The sequence below is a fragment of the Myxine glutinosa genome, chromosome 5 (genome assembly GCF_964187855.1).
Source record: "Myxine glutinosa chromosome 5, kmMyxGlut1.1, whole genome shotgun sequence".
NCBI classification, from domain to species: domain Eukaryota; kingdom Metazoa; phylum Chordata; class Myxini; order Myxiniformes; family Myxinidae; genus Myxine; species Myxine glutinosa.
Window position 1 is genome coordinate 135782139 of NC_136265.1, and position 21950 is coordinate 135804088.

At 47.5% G+C, this 21950-nt stretch overlaps 1 protein-coding gene across 1 annotated transcript in view; it reads right to left on the bottom strand.

Moving 5' to 3' along the window:
• Positions 1 to 716: 716 nt before the first annotated feature.
• The window catches only part of MANEAL (mannosidase endo-alpha like), a 92171-nt gene continuing 70937 nt past the window's right edge, over positions 717 to 21950 (bottom strand). Inside the window, exon 5 of the mRNA XM_068116116.2 lies at positions 717 to 4846. The gene's annotated coding sequence lies outside the window, so the exon portion shown is untranslated. The remainder of the gene's footprint in view (positions 4847 to 21950) is intronic.

The window sequence follows — 21950 nt, forward strand, 5'->3', positions numbered from 1 at the left end:
AAGGGGTCGGCAAACCCAAAAAGGTTGAGCACCACTGGTGTAGACAATACCAAAAAGGAATACCACTATACCTAGCAATGTGCTGTGATTGGCTACGATAGCAATGGCGTAAACTCTTAGGTTGGGAGTCATCAATAATGAGTGATGTCACAGTCTCCAAATCTCCCTTCCTTCAGTAAAGCAGATGAGCTAATAACTCCACACCCTCTTATCCCCCATTTACTTACATATTTGGAACCATCACATGATACTTACATAACAGGCCCGAACATCTTTCGCATTCTTTTACAAAATTATAAAAATTTCCTTTTTATTCTTCTCAGAATCTCTGCCACCACAACCATGAAGGTCCCTGACCTATTGTGTAAATGAAGGTCGTTGACCTGCTATGTAAATAAAGGTGTCTCACCTGAAATGTAAATGAAGGTTCCTGACATATTATGCAAATTAAAGTGCCTGACCTGCTATGTAAATAAAAGATCCTGACCTGCTATGCAAATAAAGGTGTCCGACCTGTTATGTGAATGAAGGTTCCTGACCTGTTATGTAAATGAAGGTTCCTGACCTGTTATGTAAATGAAGGTTCCTGACCTGTTATGTAAATGAAGGTCCTTGATCTGTTATGTAAATGAAGGTCCTTGACCTGATATGCAAATGAAGGTCTGTGACCTGCTATGTAAATTAAGGTGTTGTAAAATAATCAGATCTACAACAGGTCTCAGAAGGTGAGTTTAATCTGAATCGAACACCAGCAATATCTGAAAGAGAATTAGCAATCATAGGAACAATATATGTCAAGCATATAAGCAATAAGAGTATCATAGTCAAGCATGCAAGCAAGCTACATGAAAAGTGGTTCCCTTACCATTCTAAGCATACACGTGGATAAAGCATGATAAATGTCTCAGGACTGCGCTTCGCGACTCGGGGCTAAGTTCTTATAATAGCCACGTAGTGGAGAGAAGTGGTAATGGCGCCTCGGTCGCAACTTGGACACATTTTCATCACATTTCTCCCCGGGTTTAAAACTTCGCTAGCAAGCCGGTGAGCATCAAGCGTATAACTACAGTTAGCAGCTGAGTACATAAGAGTTACATAACGACCAGCCAAAACGATCGGGGCGGCGAATCTCTCGTCCCGTGCGGGTGCGGTACCCGTTGGGGCCCTCGGTAACAGCATCTTGATAGACTCCATCAGGAGTGCTCTCAGTCGTCGGTGACAGGGGTGGTGCAATTATCTCCGGTGGCTCGGGCGAGGGAAGGGGTAGACGCGAGAGCGAATTCCCTAACACCGGGTTCCCCGAGCAAAGCTCGGTCCCAACGGGATCCCCACAGGGCGCGAGTTGACGGACCGACACAGTGGACTCGCATCCATCGGGCAGTTGGACTCGAGCATGATCAGGATTAGTTTGAAGGATCTGAACCTTGTCAACAAGTGGGTCGTATTTGCTCGAGCCGGACCGGGCTGAGCAAGCCACCCAGGCAGAGGGCAGACAGATCCCGCTGGTAACACAATAAACGATCGTGCGGAATTTCATTTGTAGCCGTGCATAGGAGCGAGCGGATTGCATGAAGGGCCCCATGCACCATACCAGTCCATTGGTCCGGTCGCAGGCCATGAGACTTGATGCCCAAAGAGATGGCCCTCCATATAGTGGCATTAAAGCGCTCCACGCAACCATTAGCGTGGGGGCTGTACGGTGTGGTGTAGCTAGACGCAATATTACGCTGCAACAGAAAGGCCCGCACATCCTGTGACAAGAACACCGCTCCTCGGTCGGTATGCACATACCCCGGATTCCCAAACATCGAAAACAGGTATTGCAGACATCGGATAACCGTAGCCGTGGACATATCGCTGCATGGGAAGGCAAAAGGGAATCTAGAGTATTCGTCCACAATGGTGAGGAGGTAACGAGATGCCCCGGAGGCAGGTAGCGGCCCTTTGAAGTCCATCGCCAATCGGTCCCAGGGCTTCGTAGCCTGAATCAGCGTCCCCATGTCGGGTTTATAGAAGCGGGGTTTGAGTTCGGCGCAAACAGGACAAAAGCGACATAAATGACGAACGTCCTCGACAGAGTAGGGCAAATTGTGGCTTCGCACAAAATGAACCAGACGAGTCACCCCAGGGTGACACAAGGTACCATGGAGAATGCGTAAATCATCGGAGGAGTTTAAACTTGCACAAACACCTGGTCTGGATAAAGCGTCTGCTGCGTGATTCTCCCGCCCAGGGTTATACTTGATACCAAAGCTATAATCGGCAAGCTCAATGAGCCAGCGAGTGATTTTTTCATTTTTAATGCGCTGGGCATGTCTTGTGTCATACATGAAAGCTACACTTTGCTGATCGGTAATGACATCGAAGCGTTTACCCAGCAAATAGGGTCTCCAACGACGTATCGCCTCAACTATCGCATACGCTTCCTTCTCCACAGAAGAATGACGTTTCTCAGCGGAGGATAACGTCCTTGAGAAGAACGCCACAGGCTTCCCCCCTTGAGAGAGAGATGCAGCAATGGCGTGATCCGACGCGTCACTCTCGAGGACAAAGGGAACATTGTCGTCGATAGAAGACACAGCAGCGCCCGCTATGTCCGACTTCAGAGCCTGGAAGGCGACCTTGGCAGCGGGAGGGAGAGGGAATGTGTTACAATCAATGAGGGGACGAAGCTTCTCGGAGTAACTTTCGACCCACTTTGAATAATGTGCAAACAGCCCGAGGGAACGCTTCAAAGAAGCACGATCACGCGGCGGCGCCATGTCGAGCAAAGGGCGGAGACGTTCCTTGTCAGGTGTTATGGTTCCCTGAGTCACAGTGTACCACAGGAGATCAATCGTCCTAGAGGAGTAGCGACATTTGTCCTCATTAAACGTTGGACTATACTTTCGCGCCACCTGGAGGAAGCGTTTCAAATTGGCGTCATGGTGAGCCTGGTCGTAGCCGCAGACCGTTAGGTTATCCAAATACACAAAAACGTCTTAATTGTTCTTTTGCAACGATGTCGTCCATAGCTCTCTGGAAGCACGCGACCCCATTCGTTATTCCAAAAGGAAGACGCGTAAACTGATACAACCTCTGTCCAGATTCAAAAGCTGTATAAATTTTGTCATCTGCCACTATAGGGATTTGATGATACGCACTCCGGAGATTGAGAGTGCTGTACACGCCATATTGGGCGACCTGTCGAACCAGAGAATCCAATCCTGGTAGCGGGTAGGCATCCAGAAGCGTAAATCTGTTAATGGGTTGCGAATAATCGATTACCATGCGCTTGCGATGATTTTCGGATCGCACGACCAAAACTTGCGCACGCCAAGGAGAACGGCTGGGGTCAATAATGCCTTTGCGGAGGAGTTTGCTCGTCTCCTCAGAAATGAATTGAGTATCAGCCCGGGAGTAGCGGCGGGATTTGATCGCAATTGGGGCGCAATCCGAAGTCAGGTTCGGAAACAAAGTCATCGGTTCAATAGACATTCCTGCCAGGGCGCATACCGAGAGCGTGTCATCTCCCCCAAAGGACATTTCTAAGCGACCGTGGCGCTCGAGAAAATCGTGCCCTAATAGAACTTCGGCACATAAGGTGGGCAGTACCATTTGGCGAACATCAGGGTACATTTTACCATTAATAACTAACTCAACACGACATTCGCCCCTTGTCCGCATCCATAAAGCTTGCGATGCCATGTAGATTCTGCGCGATCCTCCGAGGATAGGCCACCCGTGACGGCGGACGAGACCCATCTCGACGTAGCTCTCGGTCGATCCTGTGTCGACCAAAGCTCCAGCTGTGGTCCCTTCGATCAGGACTGGAACGACGGCTCTGGTCAGCCCCTGAGGTCCGGGCTGCACCGTAATGGCCTGGGGCGATGCGCGTGCCATGCGCGTCGAGTTGATGCCAGCCAATGTTGGTCGGGAGCGCCGCGCGCGGGCCCGATCGGCATACTTTGGCAAAGTGACCCTTCCGGCCACAAGAATGACAAGAAACTTCACGCGCCGGGCAAGCAGCACGGAGATGATTTCTATTTCCACAGAAGAAGCACTTAGCGTTGCTCCCGGCCAAGGTAGTCGCAGCGAGGCTCGTACCTTCGGCTCCGAGTGCCTCAGCCGCCTCGTGCTGTGTGTCGGGAGCAGCGAACTCCGTAGCAGCTTCGGTCTCTGAGCGCCGCTCTTCAGTGAGCCCCGCTGTAATGTAAGGCCGTCCATACACCTCAGATTGTGCCTGAGCTTCGAAAAGCACAATAGCTTGATCGAGGGCCTGTTTCAGCGTCAGGTTAGGTTCTTCCAGCAGACGTCGCCGGATGCTCGTAGAGTAAAGTCCAGAAATGAAAGCGTCTCGCATTAAATCATCACACATTTGCTCGTGGGTTCGTGTCTCATGAGCACATTCTTTGCCAAGACGCCGCAATTCTTGGGCAAAATGAGTGAGGGACTCCGAAGCGTCCTGCTTCCTGGAGGCGAGCTGGTACCGCGTGTGAATAACATTCCGCGGCTTGACATAGATGGCGCGCAGTTCAGTCACGGCATCGTCGAATGTCGCACAATGAGATATGTAGTCGTGGACGACGTGGGTCACATGGGAGTTCAGCACTGCGCGCTTCACATCGTCGGTGATGTCGGGATGCCCTTGCAGGTAGCTGGTCAGCAGACTGAGCCAGTGCTTGAGCTAGCTCGGAGCTTCCGCAGCTTGTGGGTCCACTCCAAATGTGAGCAGCTGTAAAAGCTTGTGGGTCATGTTGATCTTGGATGATGGCAATAGCTCGATTCAGATTAAGTGTTGTAAAATAACCAGATCTACAACAGGTCTCAGAAGGTGAGTTTAATCTGAATCGAACACCAGCAATATCTGAAAGAGAATTAGCAATCATAGAATCAATATATGTCAAGCATATATCTATATACAGACTTGGCATTTAATATGGAATATTTTTTTTGTGGGGGTGAACTTACTTTTCAAGATGTCTTCGAACCAAAAGTTCATTGGAATTATGTTGAAATTATTCTAGATTTTGTTAATGTGACCTTTAAAAGAAACAAAAACCACATTTGACATTTCGAAACAAATAAATTGATCCTTGAAAGTGATGTAAACTGATATCGAACTCAATTCATGGACAGTACTGTGTTAAACTTCTGTACGTTTTCCAGAAGTATCTCTTTATTTTGCACATTAGCTAAATTTTTATTTAATAAAAACAAAAGTTAAATTACGACTGGGATTACCGACAGTAAAATTACAGTTCAGTACTTCGTGTAACCCCCACGAGCATTCAGGAGAGCACGTACACGTCGAGGCATGCTGTTCACGAGATTTGCCAAGGTTTGGACAGGAATCGCTTGCCATGCAGTGACAATAGTCTGCTGCAATTCATGCACAGAGGTCGGCTGCTGGTCCAAGTTGTCGATTTGATGCGTTAATTCTGCCCACAAGTTCTCTATCGGATTCATATCCGGGGACATGGCAGGCCACTCCATATGCTCTACACCACGGTCCGAAAGAAAGTGTTGGATCATGCGAGCACGATGAGGCCGTGCATTGTCATCTTGGAAGACAAAGTTTCCTCGAAAGGCTGCACGAGCAAATGGAAGCAATGTTTCTTCCAGAATGGCCCTGGACTTGAACTGGTTCAGGTTTCCATTCAGAACAACCTGGTCAGTTTTGCCCCCTGCATGAAAAGCAGCCCAAACGGTCACCCCACCACCTCCAGCTTGGACTCTCGGCACTATACAATCTTCGTTGTGGGCTTCATGCACTTGTCTGCGCACTCAGACGTGGCTATCTTGACGATAGACCAGAAATCTAGACTCGTCACTGAAGGTCATGCGATTCCAGTGTCCTGGCTGCCATTGACGGTGCTCTCTGGCCCACTGCAATCGGCGCTGGCTGTGTTGTCTGGTCAGGCGTGGCTTTCTCAGGGGATGCCTGGCACGATAGCCTGCTTGAACCAGTCGTTGGTTGACTAGCCTTCTGGATACAGGCACATTTGTCAGTTGCTGCCACTCAGCCCTTAGCCGATAAGCTGACTTGGTACGACCATTGCGGCCTAACCGGTGCACCTGGCGATCATCTCTCCTTGTGGTTCTGCGGGGACGTACTGGCCTCGGTATTGGAGTAGGGACACCCCTCTGAGCATTTCGTTTCAGGATCTTTGACACCTGACCTTGAGTGATGCCATACTGCCGAGCAATAGCACGCTCTTTCATGCTGTAATTTCGTAAAGCCACCACTCCATGACAAACAGTATTGTCGAGTTGACGGACCATCTCCAGAGGAAGCGGTAATAACTTTTGTAGACGTGCAGCATTTGTTTTCCACTAATACAGAACGCAACAACCCGATTGTGAAGCCAATCGTCAAATGTACCTGTCCTTACATTTTGTCACGCCACCTGTGATATAATCCTGTTATTGACTTCTTGCTGCGAAAGACAATCAGTAGCCCTGGTTCTTTCAACAAAGACATCACCGAAGGGTAAAAGAAACTCACTAGATTGATATACTGAGTTCAGAAAGTAAACCCAAGTCAAGAAAAAAAAAAGATTCCATATTAAATGCCAAGTCTGTATAAAACACAGTTTGTGTGTGTGTGTGTGTGTGTGTGTGTGTGTGTGTGTGTGTGTGTGTGTGTGTGTGTGTAATGTTACCGATAGACTGATTCGCTCAGAGCGATCACATGATGACGCTATGACGCTATGAACGCTATGAACAAAAAATCGCTATGACGCTATGAAACGCTATGACGTTATGACGCTATGAAACGCTATGAAGCTATGAACGCTATGAACGATATGACGCTATGACGCTATGACGCTATGAAAAAAAAAATCGCTATGACGCTATGAAACGCTATGAACGCTATGACGCTATGAACGATATGAACGCTATGACGCTATGAACGCTATGACGCTATGAAAAAAAAAATCGCTATGACGCTATGAACGATATGAACACTATGACGCTATGAACGCTATGACGCTATGAAAAAAAAATCGCTATGACGCTATGAACGCTATGACGCTATAAAACGCTATGACGCTATGACGCTATGACGCTATGAAAAAAAAAAATCGCTCGCTTTACCAAGGGGCTCGCTCTCCCCCCGTTCCCCTCCCCTCCCCTTCCCCCTCCCCCTCCCCTCCACCGCCCGGCAATGCCGGGTACTTCTGCTAGTAAGCAATAAGAGTATCATAGTCAAGCACGCAAGCAAGCTACATGAAAAGTGGTTCCCTTAGCATTCTAAGCATACACGTGGATAAAGCATGATAAATGTCTCAGGACTGCGCTTCGCGACTCGGGGCTAAGTTCTTATAATAGCCACGTAGTGGAGAGAAGCGGTAATGGCGCCTGGGTCGCAACTTGGATACATTTTCATCACAGAAGGTATCTGCCCTGTTATGTAAATGAAGGTCCTTGACCTGATATGCAAATGAAGGTCCATGACCTGCTATGTAAATGAAGGTATCTGACCTGTTATGTAAATGAAGGTCTGTGACCTGCTATGTAAATGAAGCTCCATGACCTGCTATGTAAATGAAGGTATCTGACCTGTTATGTAAATGAAGGTCCGTGACCTGCTATGTAAATGAAGGTATCTTACCTGTTATGTAAATGAAGGTCTGTGAACTGCTATGTAAATGAAGGTCCATGACCTGCTATGTAAATGAAGGTATCTGACCTGTTATGTAAATGAAGGTCCTTGACCTGATATGCAAATGAAGGTCCATGACCTATGTAAATGAAGGTCCTTGACCTGCTATGTAAATGAAGGTGTAATGAAATCGTCATCCAAATTACGACACTGATGTTATTCGCCTCATGGCCGCTACGCGACCCTTTCTCGGTTCCTATATATATATATCAGCGCGGACAGGCGATGTAGATCCGTCACCACGATGTAACCCTAGCGATGTACCTCTAGAGCTTCTCTGGGCTTCCCTTAGAAAGGTAACGTGTCTGCAATATGTATCAAAGCTTTTATAGTCATACAGCCTGTCCGCACCTGTATTCACCTGTATGTATTATTAATACCATGTTTATTGGTTTCTCTCTAGATGATGTTGAGAACGAATTACGATTAAACCTACTTTGGGGTTGCTGTTGTATCTTGATTTTCACAACACTTAATCGTAATTCCTCTCCTGACATCGCTCCTGCACTGCTCGCCTCGGAGAAGAATGCCCAGCGGAGGACCCGTCGAGCTAGCTCCAGCAACGGAGCTCCGACTACTCTCGCTGCCGGCCTGCCTCGAAAGACGGGACGTCGCAAGCCTTTTCGCGGGACCGCGTCGACAAAAAGCGACCTGCTCTCATGAGACCCGAACGCCAGAGCAGGCGTGACGGACTCCGGCTCGATGCCTGGAGCACGATGCTCGTTTGCTTTTGCACGCGGTTGAGACCGCGTCGGAACGACGGACCCGCTTGGAGCCGCCGGCCTACCCGTCCGATCGCAGCTCGGAAGCACTAACGGCTCCGTCCGAGGGATTCATCCTAGATATGCGTGCCTCGGCCCGAGTTGAGATTCCTACGCGAGTGATCACGTCTCCCATGTCGGCTATGCCTCCACACGGACGGCACACTCCGACCACTCGCTACTCAGTGGCCCATCTACTCCGAGTCACATCTCTCTCTCACGACCGGCTCCACTCCGACCACTCGCCTACTCTGTGGCCCATCTCCTCCGCGCGAACGCGCGCTGCTCGTCGGAATCACGCCGTGCCTCTCACGACCGGCTCCACTCCGACCACTCGCTACTCTGTGGCCCATCTCCTCCGCGCGAACGCGCGCTGCTCGTCGGAAGCACGCCGTGCCTCTCACGACCGGCTCACCCCGACCACTCGATACTCGGTGGAACCACCTCCTCCACGCGAATCGACGTGCACTGCTCCCATCGCGTGCTACTACTCTGGGAGGCCCGCGATCCCATCCTGATTCCGATCACCTCCTACACGTGGCACCCTTCGCGTGGCACCGCACCGTCGCTGGAAGGAATCACTACAAATGCACGACGCGCCAGTTGCGCGCGCCGCCTCTTCACTGGATGGACCCCTTTGCATGCGGTTCCTCTCGCGGGCACTCTGTGAGGCCGGCGATTCTGATCGCGGCTGTCGCAATCCCACCTGCATGTAGCAGCTACTCCCCGAGGCCGGCGAACTCCGCTGCCCGGAATCGCCTCCTTGGAGGCTCGCTTGGCGTTGGCGCCATGCGACGAGCACTCGGTGAGGCCGGCGATTCTTATCGCGGCCGTCGCAATCCCACCTGCGATAGCAGCTGCTCCCCCGAGGTCGGCGACTCCGCTGCCCGGATTCGCCTCAATGGAGGCTCGCTTGGCACCATGCGACGACTCGTCGCAGCACGGATGAGTTTCTATGGACGTCGAGCGGGACCTTCATAGCCTTTCACGACACACGGGCATATGCTTCTAATGGTTGATCGTATACCTGACTACCATGTGTATTCTATAAGTGATCGTTCTTCTTCGTCCTTTGTTTTACTTGATCAAACGGCGTATGCGTTAACCACCTGCGACCATTGTAAAAATGCTGTGCATGGAATGTATGTGGACCGAATGCTTTCATTCTTTTTTTTACACCCCGCGTTTCACCCAATTATTTAATTCGATAAGCTGTTGGATTGCGTTATATTGCGTTTATGTAGTGTTGGTGTAGAGCAGGCTTGTCGGACTGAAAGGCCTCCTCTTCATCCTTCATGCTCGATGCACCTCATATGAGATGCTACTTCAGGGCGTTGTATGTGATCGCTCCTTAGACCCGACAGCCAGGCAGGCGGGGCGCTGCTTCGGGTCGTGCGGTCTGTCGCTGCCGGGCGTGCTCGCCCCTCGGCTCGGCGGGCTCGCCCGCTCTGGATCAACGGGCCGAGACGCGGCTTTCGGTTTCCCTCGTACGCGGTGCGCCCTAGATGATGCTTTCGCCGCCGGCCGGGTTCGTGTGCCGTGTGCCGATCTCGGGCTCGCTCGGGTGCTGCTGCGCGCGAGACGTTGGATTTCGGTGTGCTGCTTTGCTCCGTCTGGGGATGCCGCCCGGCTGGAGCTCGCCGTCAAACCCGCCCGACCTACTTGATGACGTCATCGACTGTATCACGCGTACGCTTTACAGCATCTTAGACGCGTTCGCTTCGCGGCGTCATTTGCGTAATGGCGTGCTTCCCGCGGTCTCATCGGGGATTCGTTACCTTTCTATGTACTAATTGTCCTTTACGTAACGACGTGTACAACGTACCGCGGCGCTCCCTCAGGGTCACCGCGGTGGGAGTACACGGTGACCTCGTGACATTGAGCGTCGCGCCCGACTCCCTCGTCGCCTGCGCATGTAACGAGGACACCGTACTGCGTGCTCGTCCTTGACTCTGGGCACGTTGTTATCGGACAGAGCTCTTGCCTCGTCTGATTCCGTTTCCCTATGCCCCAGTCTGACTGTGACTCAGCCTGACCCAGACTGTGAAGGTCGTCTGTCTTCGGTATGCAGCGCACTGCAGCCACCTCTTTAACTGATGTTTTGTCTACCTCGTTATTCTTGCGGTTTGTGGATAGTATGTCCTAGGGATATGACCATGTTGCTAATCTGCCGCGCTCCCGTGAGGTCGCGCTGGTCTCACTGGGTACACCGTGACCCATGGCCCCTGCGACCTTTTGTTTTCTCGACATGGCCCATCCCTGTGATCGGGCCACCTCGACTCTTGTGGGGACCCGGGAGGTTCTTGTTGCTCGCCCGGGTGGCGACTCCCTCCTCGCCCCTTGTGGGTTAGTTATGCGATGCGCCAATTGATTATGAAAATATTTTGTGATAATCTTTTATTGATTTTAAATATACAATTAATCAATCAAATAGAGTACACCTCTCCCTCCCAATGCAGCCTCAATGAGCTGCACTGCGGTATTGCGTCCGTGGATGGACGATCCAACCGCGGTCCGGCTGGATCCGTGCCATGCCACGATGGCGTCAACTGGATGGATCGGTCGGACATCCGGGATGGCCGATCCATCCGGGCCTTCTCTGTGCCATTGCGTCCGTGGATGGTCGATCCATCTGCGGTCCGGCTGGATCCGTGCCATGCAACGATGGCGTCAACTGGATGGATCGGTCGGACATCCGGGATGGCCAATCCATCCGGGTCATCTGGCGTGACAATCATGGCAATCAATCATAACGATCCGGGACGACGCTGGGACAAACATGGTTTGTCCAGCCGGAACTCTCTCGGTCTGCCGATCTTCTCCGATCCGCGTGACAATCATGACAATCAATCATAACGATCCGGGACGACGCTGGGACAAACATGGTTTGTCCAGCCGGGACTCTCTCGGTCTGCCGATCTTCTCCGATCCTCCCCGCGCGGTGCAGATGGACAAGCTTGCCATATGCATCCCGGCGGTCCTGCGCGCTTCGCTGGAGAGGCGCGTTTCGACCGTTTGTGCGTCGTCGGCCATGCCGGTCGTCCAGGCAGCCTTCAGAGGCCGCTCGTGACTCGTGCGATCGCTGCCAACGGTAGATTCGCGTGCCGCTACATGCGCTTGTACTGCGTATGTACCCTTGGGAGCCACGGGTACAGACCTACTGTAATGGTCTTCTTACTTACTGTTATGGATTACACATCTGCCACACCGACATCTGCCTGTAATGCGTTGCTTTGCGTCGTATGGCCAGTCGCTCTTCGTCATGGCACACCTTATGTAATGAGTTGCGAATCTCAAAGGTACACCTTACCCATCTAGCTACTGAGCCGTTTCTCACTGTTCACCGAGGTACCCTTATCTACTCAGACTACCCCACAGGAAGACTACTACTACCCACGGGCTCAACGTCTTCTCCCTGGGATGACCACTGCTTGCTCGGTCCGATATCTTTGACTGGGACTTCCTCCAGATGTAACACATCGCCATGTCATGTGACCAGATCCTCTGCCAGACCAGATCATCGCCATGTCATGTTCTGATTGGTATACGTTTGAGGGGACATACATACATACATACATACATACAGATGGACCAGCACTGTTCTTGACGGCATTGCCCAATGGGCTACGCCATAAACATTAAAGTACCATACATAATAATTGTTTTCTATTCGATTGCAGAGGAAGATGTATACATACAATTCATCCATCATCTCTAATTATCATGAGGGCTATATCTATAGCTGGAGATTGATTGCTAACCGGGCTAACTGGCTGAAATGCAGTAACCCTGCCATCGGGATTGATGGCCCCTTGGACGTTCGACCGGCAGTGACATCTTTCCAATGTATTTCGTTCTTTGCATTCCTATGTATTCCTCTGTATGTGTCTGCTGTTCTTCACCGCCGAGTTTGGATCTAAGCGCGGGGAGAATGTAATGAAATCGTCATCCAAATTACGACACTGATGTTATTCGCCTCATGGCCGCTACGCGACCCTTTCTCGGTTCCTATATATATATATCAGCGCGGACAGGCGATGTAGATCCGTCACCACGATGTAACCCTAGCGATGTACCTCTAGAGCTTCTCTGGGCTTCCCTTAGAAAGGTAACGTGTCTGCAATATGTATCAAAGCTTTTATAGTCATACAGCCTGTCCGCACCTGTATTCACCTGTATGTATTATTAATACCATGTTTATTGGTTTCTCTCTAGATGATGTTGAGAACGAATTACGATTAAACCTACTTTGGGGTTGCTGTTGTATCTTGATTTTCACAACAGAAGGTATCTGACCTGTTATGTAAACTAAGGTCCATGACCTGCTATGTAAATGAAGGTATCTGACCTGTCATGTAAATGAAGGTCTGTGACCTACTATGTAAATGAAGGTCCATGGCCTGCTATATAAATGAAGGTCCATGACCTGCTATGTAAATGAAGGTCTGTGACCTGCTATGTAAATGAAGGTATCTGACCTGTTATGTAAATGAAGGTCCTTGACCTGATATGTAAATGAAGGTATCTGACCTGTTATGTAAATGAAGGTCTGTGACCTGCTATGTAAATGAAGGTCCATGGCCTACTATGTAAATGAAGGTCCATGACCTGCTATGTAAATGAAGGTATCTGACCTGTTATGTAAATGAAGGTCCTTGACCTGATATGTAAATGAAGGTATCTGACCTGTGATGTTAATGAAGGTCCTTGACCTGATAGGCAAATGAAGGTCCATGACCTGCTATGTAAATGGAGGTATCTGACCTGTTATGTAAATGAAGGTCCATGACCTGCTATGTAAATGAAGGTATCTGACCTGTTATGTAAATGAAGGTCCTTGACCTGATAGGCAAATGAAGGTCCATGACCTGCTATGTAAATGGAGGTATCTGACCTGTTATGTAAATGAAGGTCCATGACCTGCTATGTAAATGAAGGTATCTGACCTGTTATGTAAATGAAGGTATCTGACCTGTTATGTAAATGAAGGTATCCGACATGTTATGTAAATGAGGGTTCCTGACCGTTCAAGTAAATGAAGTTCGTTGACTTGCCATATGTAAATGAAGATCCTGACCTGTTATATACATAAATGAAGATTTGGAGGCAAGCACCAAGTTGAGACACCCTTCCTTATCTGGAGCGTGATCTCGTTTGAGGTGAGAGACGTGATGGATCAGAAGCAGACACCAGAGGAGGACTTGACGAGGAACCACTGAGATTGAAGTTTACCGGGTTGGATAGTTTAGCCTTGAGATTACCAAGATGATTTCTGGCTTACCTAAGGATGGCCGTTTTTTTCAATATACAAGCGAATGGAATTATCTATATCTATCTATAATTCCACTAATCTCTGTGTGTGTGTGTGTGTGTGTGTGTGTGTGTGTGTATGCGACCGCTGTTTCTCGACAACCACGGGTCCGATATACTTGAAACTTGCCAGGTATATTGCTGGGGACCCGAGGATGTGCCTTTTCAAGGTTTCATATTAATCGGACAATTACTTACCGAGCTATGTCCAAAAAACGATTCAACCAATCAGAGAGCAGCGAGCTATCACGTGTGCCGAACGTGCCGAACAGACTCTGCCTCGGATGGCACATTTGAGAGCGTATTCATTTATTTCCCGTCGGCAAACTATGTTGGCGCTATGTTGGCATTAAACTATGTTTTAAAACTAATTACAACTAATTTGCGATTCTTTCGCTTTGCGATGCGATTTGCGATTGCGTTAAACTCGCTCGAGCGTTAAACTATGTTTTTAAACTAATTTGCGATTCATTCGCTTTCCTGCGCATTTGTGCACGCGATGGCGATTTCTTTACCAAACTCCGCGTCCGCAGGCCGTTAGCTTTGGACCAAACCATTTCATGTAAATAGAGGGGGGGGATTGTCAGTTGTCACCGTACTCGCAAGCCGTTCGCTTTGGACCAAACCATTTCATGTAAATAGAGGGGGGGGGGGGGGGGGGGGATTGTCACCGTACTCGCAAGCCGTTCGCTTTGGACCAAACCATTTCATGTAAATAGAGGGGGGGGGGGATTGTCACCGTACTCGCAAGCCGTTCGCTTTGGACCAAACCATTGCATGTAAATAGAGGGGGGGGGGGGGGGGATATACTTTTAGATATATATATAGTACGGGCATGCCCTAGTCTATCTATAATTCCAGTAATCTCTGTGTGTGTGTCTGTGTGTGTGTCTGTATGCGACCGCTGTTTCTCGACAACTACCGGTCCGATATACTTGAAACTTGCCAGGTATATTGCTGGGGACCCGAGGATGTGCCTTTTCAAGGTTTTAAATTAATCGGAGAAGTAGTTACCGAGCTATGGCGATTTCTTTACCAAACTCCGCAAGCCGTTCGCTTTGGACCAAACCATTGCATGTAAATAGAGGGGGGGGATTGTCACCGTACTCGCAAGCCGTTCGCTTTGGACCAAACCATTCCATGTAAATAGAGGGGGGGGGGGGGGGGGGGGATTGTCACCGTACTCGCAAGCCGTTCGCTTTGGACCAAACCATTTCATGTAAATAGAGGGGGGAGATTGTCACCGTACTCGCAAGCCGTCCGCTTTGGCTTTGCGAATGGACCAAACCATTTCATGTAAATAGAGGGGGGGGATATAATTTTAGATATATATATAGTACGGGCATGCCCTAGTATATATAAAACACAGTTTGTGTGTGTGTGTAATGTTACCGATAGACTCCTAAACGGAGAGGCTTACGTGCTTGATATTTGGCATAGACATGGCCATTGAGCCTGGGACGAACATGGCCGAACTCAAAATATTTGACGATCCATATTTTTTATTCATATTTACCTCAGCGCATTTCAGCGCACGGAATCAACGGAATCAGAGCAGGTGGGCGCTGATTCGCTCAGAGCGATCACGTGATGACGCTATGAACGATATGACGCTATGAACGCTATGACCGCTATGACGCTATGAAAAAAAAAATCGCTATGACGCTCAGAGCGATCACGTGATGACGCTATGACGCTATGAACGCTATGACGCTATGGGAAAAAAAATCGCTATGACGCTCAGAGCGATCACGTGATGACGCTATGACGCTATGACGCTATGAACGCTATGACGCTATGGGAAAAAAAAGACATTTCCTTACATTTCAATCCCCTCCAAGGTATTTCTGTTGCTCACACACCGGTAAGAGATTGCTCTCTGGTGGAGATTTGTTGGAAGATTCTGAAATGTCCTTTATTTTAATAAACAATCATGATTTCAAAACGTGTAATTGTTATCAACTTACATAAAGCACTAATTATAACTCGGGATACTAATCATATATCACCCAAAAATGTTAATGAAGCTCTGTATCAGAATGTAGGTAAAGGAATATGTGAATATCAGCTGGTTTGTCTGTTTTTAAATAAAGCTGCATGCAGGTAATCAGGTAACATCTATACAAAGGCTTCATATTATGTAATCATGATATCTATGGAAAGCCAAAAGAGCCTCAAGCTCGGCCTGGAATTTTGGGCAGAGTATCCACACACAGTGACCTACTCTTTACAAAAAGGTAGTGGGGATCTTTAAGGTCCTTGAATGTTGGCATACAAAACAGCCGGCTTAATGTGTCCTCCAAAGGATGGCGTACATGTACTCTCTGCTACGCGCCGATGAGATTTTGTAAAACCCCTAAAAATGATGGGGTAATCCTATAACAACTAGAAGGGCTCGGTGGAACGCATACCTCCACCTGGCTGATCAGTTTACGTTTTGTATCCCACTGAAAGGCCAGATCTGGATTCGGCCCTGAACCAAAATTGAATCGGCTTGTTCATGTCACCTACCCAACTCATCCACAAAGTTTTGTCATAACTCGGCCACAACTTTTTGAGATATCGTGCTATATATCGTTTTTGGCCCCAACACTCAATGGTGAAGAATCGCTTAAATTATTTTTTTTAAATATAGTATAGGGTGGGGAAGGGTGGGGAAGGGTGGAGGGGCATTTGATTAGGGTTAGGGTTCAAGTGTTAATGCAGGTGACTGGTGAACCTTAAGTGTTATTGCAGAAGGTCCTCAGACAGAAGATCGAACGAGGTATATAGGGTTTAGGGGACTAAGGGTTAAAATGGGGGTCTATAGGGTCGACGCGGTATTGGGAACCAAAAGGGTCTGAGGACTAAAGGATCTTGAGGGGTCTTATCAGTCTTAGGGGTATAATGGGTCTTAAAGTTAGAAAGGGCCTTATGGGTCTAAAAGGGTCTTGAGGTCATGAGGGGTCTTAGGGTTATAAAGAGTTTAAAGGTTAAGAAAGGTCTTCGGGGTCTTTGTGGGATTTAGGGGTCCAAAAGTTATTGGGGGTCTCAAGGATCTAAGCCTAAGGGGTCTAAAGGGTGCAAAGGTTTAAAGCATATAAAAGGTTTAAAATGGTCTCAAAGGTCTACATGTCTGAAAGGTATGGTCCAAAAGTCCATAATTAATATAGGTAATTAATAGATGTAGTCAAGGTTAAATAATAAGTAATTAAGACATACTCACAGGGGTCGACTAAGACTACACCTCGACCAGGGTCACCATCCAACTGTGCTTTTTGGTTTTGTATACAGTACGAGCAGAATACCCACCCCGTGGGTGGGTCAAGTTTGCGCATTACTTGCTGAAAAAGTAGAGTCTGTGTGTTTTGAAAGAAGACTATAGATGTTTGCGGGGTGTGCGCTTAAAAGGTTCTCGATGGTCTAAAGCAGTGGATCCAAACATTTTGTCCACGACCCAAATGGTACTGGTACCTCCGATAAATATTGTCAGAGAAAGCACTTTCGATGTGAAAACCCCCTTTTTTCAATCAAAAACCGGGATTTTGAGGCTTGTTTTTCTTTCCAAGTTTGGGTCGCGACCCTAAGTTTGGGAACCCCTGGTCTAAAGGGTACATTCCAATAGTAGTTAGTATTCAAGTGGTCTAAAGCTCTCAATGTTCAAGGGTCCAAGCTGTCTAATCTGTATGAAAGATGTAAGGGGTCTAAAGGGACTTAAGGGGTGTAAGTCTTCAGGTTATATGGGTCTAAAGGGGATGCATTGCCTCCAGAAAGTATTCACACCCCTTGACTTTTTTCACATTTTGTTGCATTACAACTTAAATTAAAAATAGATAAAATCGAGTTTTTTGTCACTGATCTACACATAATACCCCATAATGTCATTTTTTAATGGGATCTTTTTTTGGAATAGAAAAAAAAAATGTAAAATTTAAATGCAGAAATATCTAATTTGCAAAAGTATTCAACCCCCTCAGTCTATACTTCATAGAAGCACCTTTGGCAGCGATTACAGCTTTGAGTCTTCTTGGGTATGTCTATATTAGCTTTCCACATCTGGATTTGGTGAGTTTCTCCCACTCTTCCTTGCAGATTTTCTCAAGCTCTGTCAAGTTAGATGGAAAGTCTCGGTGAACAGCAATCTTCAAGTCTTTCCACAGATTCTCAATGGGATTCAAGTCTGGGCTTTGACTGGGCCACTCAAGAACTTTCACGTTCTTGTTCTGAAGCCATTCCAGTGTTGCTTTGGCTGTTTGCTTGGGATCATTGTCCTGTTGGATGTAAATCTTCACCTCAGTCTTTGGTCTTTTGCACTCTGAAGCAGGTCCTCCTCAAGGATTTGCCTGTATTTGGCTCCATTAATTGTTCCCTCTATCCTTACAAGTCTCCCAGTCTCTGCTGCTGAAAAGCATCCCCATAGCATGATGCTGCCACCACCATGCTTGGTAGGGAAGGTGTTAGATGGATGATGAGCTGTGCTCGGTTTCCGCCAGATGTAACACTTTGCATTCAGGCCAAAGGTTTCGATTTTCCTCTCATCAGATCACAGAATATTTTCCCTCATGCTCTCAATGTTTCAGGTGCCTCTTTGCAAACTCCAGGCATGCTGTCATGTGTCTTTTTCTCAGGAGTGGCTGCCATCTGGCCACTCTCCCATCAAGCCTAGGTTTGTGAATTACTGCAGGGTCCTTCTTGTAGGTTCTCCCATCTCAGCCAAGAAACTTTGTAGTTCTGTCAGAGAGGTCATTGGGTTCTTGGTCACCTCCCTGACCAAAGATCCTTCTTGCCTGGTTACTCAGTTTGGTCGGATGGCCAGATGGAGTTTCTGCTCTGACATGGACTGTCAACTGTGGGACCTTGTATAGAGAGGTGTTTCTTTCTAAATCATGTCCAATCAATTGAATTGGCCACAGGTAGACTCCAATCAAGTTGTAGAGACATCCCAAGGATGATCAAAGACAATTCGATTTACCTGAGCTTAATTTGGAGTGTCATAGCAAAGGGCTTGAATACTTATTGACTTGAGACAATTCAGCTTTTCATTTTTAATTATTTTGTAAAAAAATTCCCCACCAAAAAAATCCACTCTGACATTATGAGGTATTATGTGTAGATCAGTGATAAAGAAATCTCGATTTTATCTACAGTCACGTGAAAAAGTAAGTACACCCCATGCCATGTAAAGTTTTGACTTTTTCAACATATTTCAACATACAGCTATTTGATCTTCATTTCAACAATATTGATCGATAAAGGTGATATAATATAACAAATGTCATGAAACATTTACATTTTGTAGTCCATTGTATAATTTAAATAAACATAAATGCAAATTTCGCATGTGGAAAAAGTAAGTACACCCTTGGCTCTAATAGGTGGTATTGCCCCCTTTGGCAGAAACAACCTCAAGTAGGCGTTTCTTATAACTGTCTAACAGTCTCTGACATCGACTGGGAGAAATTTTTGCCCACTCCTCCATGCAGAATTCTTTCAGCTGTGCGATGTTTGAGAGGTTTCCTGCATGCACAGCTCGTTTCAAATCCCCCCACAACATCTCGATGGGATTTAGATCCGGGCTTTGACTTGGCCATTCCAGGATTGGGAATAATATCCTGAGCTTCACCAAAAACTAATCAATTCTTCCTTATCCCAAGGGCAATCATCCCACCAACTTTCATCCAAATCCGTTCAGAACCTTTCCAGATATCTTGTTCGCGAACCCATGAACACACACACACACACACACACCCACACGAGTGAATGCATTACTCCCTTGCGGGAGTAAAAAAGTCAGAGGGTGTGAATACTCTCTGAGGATACTGTAAAAGGTCTAAAGCGTGAAGGGATCTAAAGATGTCTAAAGCGTTGAAAGAGTCTTAAAGATAAGGGTCTTCAGTGTCTTAGGGGTCTAAAGGGTCTTCAGTGTATTGGGGGTCTTAATAGTTTTAGGGGCGCTTCAAGGGTCTTAATTGTTTAAGTGTCTGAGGAGGCTATGCGTCTAAAAGGTATAGAGGGGCCAAAACGATGTAAATGTCTAACGACATCTAAAGAGTCTAAAAGGGTCTTCAAAGGGCTAATGGGTCCCAGCAGTCTAAAGGGTTGAAAGGTTTTAAAGGTACATTTCTAAAGTACGTAATTAATTTCAATAGTCAGGGTGCAAACAGTATATAATTAAGAGTCATAGTAACACGGCTTAACCGTGTTTTCATTTTTATATACAGTATAATATACTCGTATTGTTACTTTTGTGGGGGTCGATGATGGAATCCCATAGTACCGATAGGATTGTATAGTTATAGCATGGACCGTGGACGAGTAGGAGACACCTCGATGTATTTAAGTAGGGTAACGAGAGCTTAAGATTGTTATGTATCTTCACATGGGGGGTGAAGCTGAGCCCTACGTTTTTGTCCCCCGTCGCACCGCGGAGCGAAAGGGGGACTATGGTTTTCCCCTCCGTCCGTGTGTCCGTCCGTGCGTGCGTGCGTGCAGGCGTGCGTAAGGGAAGGACCGCCTTCGAATTTGGTGTGTGGGTGCAACCCCGTCAAAATCCAAGATGGCCGCCGCCATGTATGTCTGATGCCATGTATGTCTGAACCTTGTGAGCTGAATATCTTGAAAAATAAGCGAAGTACCAACTTCTAATCTGGTGTGTGGGTGTATCTAGGTATAAGAAAGCTATTGAAAATTGGGTCGCCACGTCAAAATCCAAGATGGCCACCGCCATATATGTCTGAACCTTGTGAGATGAATATCTTGAAAAATAAGCGAAGTTCCAATTTCTAATCTGGTGTGTGGGTGTATCTAGGCACAAGGAAGAACGCAGTTGAAAATTGGGTCGCCACGTCAAAATCCAAGATGGCCGCCGCCATGTATGTCTGAACCTTGTGAGATGAATATCTTAAAAAACAAGCGTTAAGCCTAGGTCCCCCGTCGGTGAAGTGATGTGAGTTGACAAAGTGGAAGATGCAGAAAACATGCTATGATATGATATTTCGCTCACAAGGTTCAGACATACATGGAGGCGGCCATCTTGGATTTTGACGTGGCGACCCAATTTTCAATGGCGTTCTTCCTTATGCCGAGATACACCCACACACCAAATTAGACGTTGGTACTTCGCTTATTTTTCAAGATATTCATCTCACAAGGTTCAGACATACATGGCGGCGGCCATTTTAGATTTTGACGTGGCGACCCAATTTTCAATAGCGTTCTTCCTGATGCCGAGATACACCCACACACCAGATTAGAAGTTGGTACTTCGCTTATTTTTCAAGATATTCATCTCACAAGGTTCAGACATACATGGCATCAGACATACATGGCGGCGGCCATCTTGGATTTTGACGTGGGTTGCACCCACACACCAAATTCGAATGCGGTCCTTCGCTTATGCACGCACGCACGCCCGCACGCAAACACGCACGCCCGCACGCACACACGGACGGACGGACGGACGGACACACGGACGGAGGGGAAAGCCATAGTCCCCCTTTCGCTACGCTGTGCGACGGGGGACAATAAGCGAAGTACCAACTTCTAATTTTGTGTGTGGGTGTATCTCGGCATAAGGAAGAACGCCATTGAAAATTGGGTCGCCACGTAAAAATCCAAGATGGCTGCCACCATATATATCTCTGAACCTTGTGAGCGAAATATCTTGAAAAATAAGCGAAGTACCAACTTCTAATCTGGTGTGTGGATGTATCTAGGCATAAGGAAGAATGCTATTGAAAATTGGGTCGCCACGTCAAAATCCAAGATGGCCGCCGCCATGTATGTCTGAACCTTGTGAGATGAATATCTTGAAAAATAAGCGAAGTACCAACTTATAATTTGGTGTGTGGGTGTATCTCGGCATAAGGACGAACGCTGTTGAAATTGGGTCGCCACTTCAAAATCCAAGATGGCCGCCACCATATATATGTCTGAAACTTGTGAGCGAAATATCTCGAAAAATAAGCGAAGTACCAACCTCTAATCTGGTGTGTGGGTGTATCGAGGCACAAGGAAGAAGGCTGTTTAAAATCGGGTCGCCACGTCAAAAGCCAAGATGGCCGCCGCCATGTATGTCTGAAACTTGTGAGATGAATATCTTGAAAAATAAGCAAAGTACCAACTTATAATTTGGTGTGTGGGTGTATCTCGGCATAAGGAAGAACGCCATTGAAAATTGGGTCGCCACGTCAAAATCCAAGATGGCCGCCACCATATATATGTCTGAACCTTGTGAGCGAAATATCTTGAAA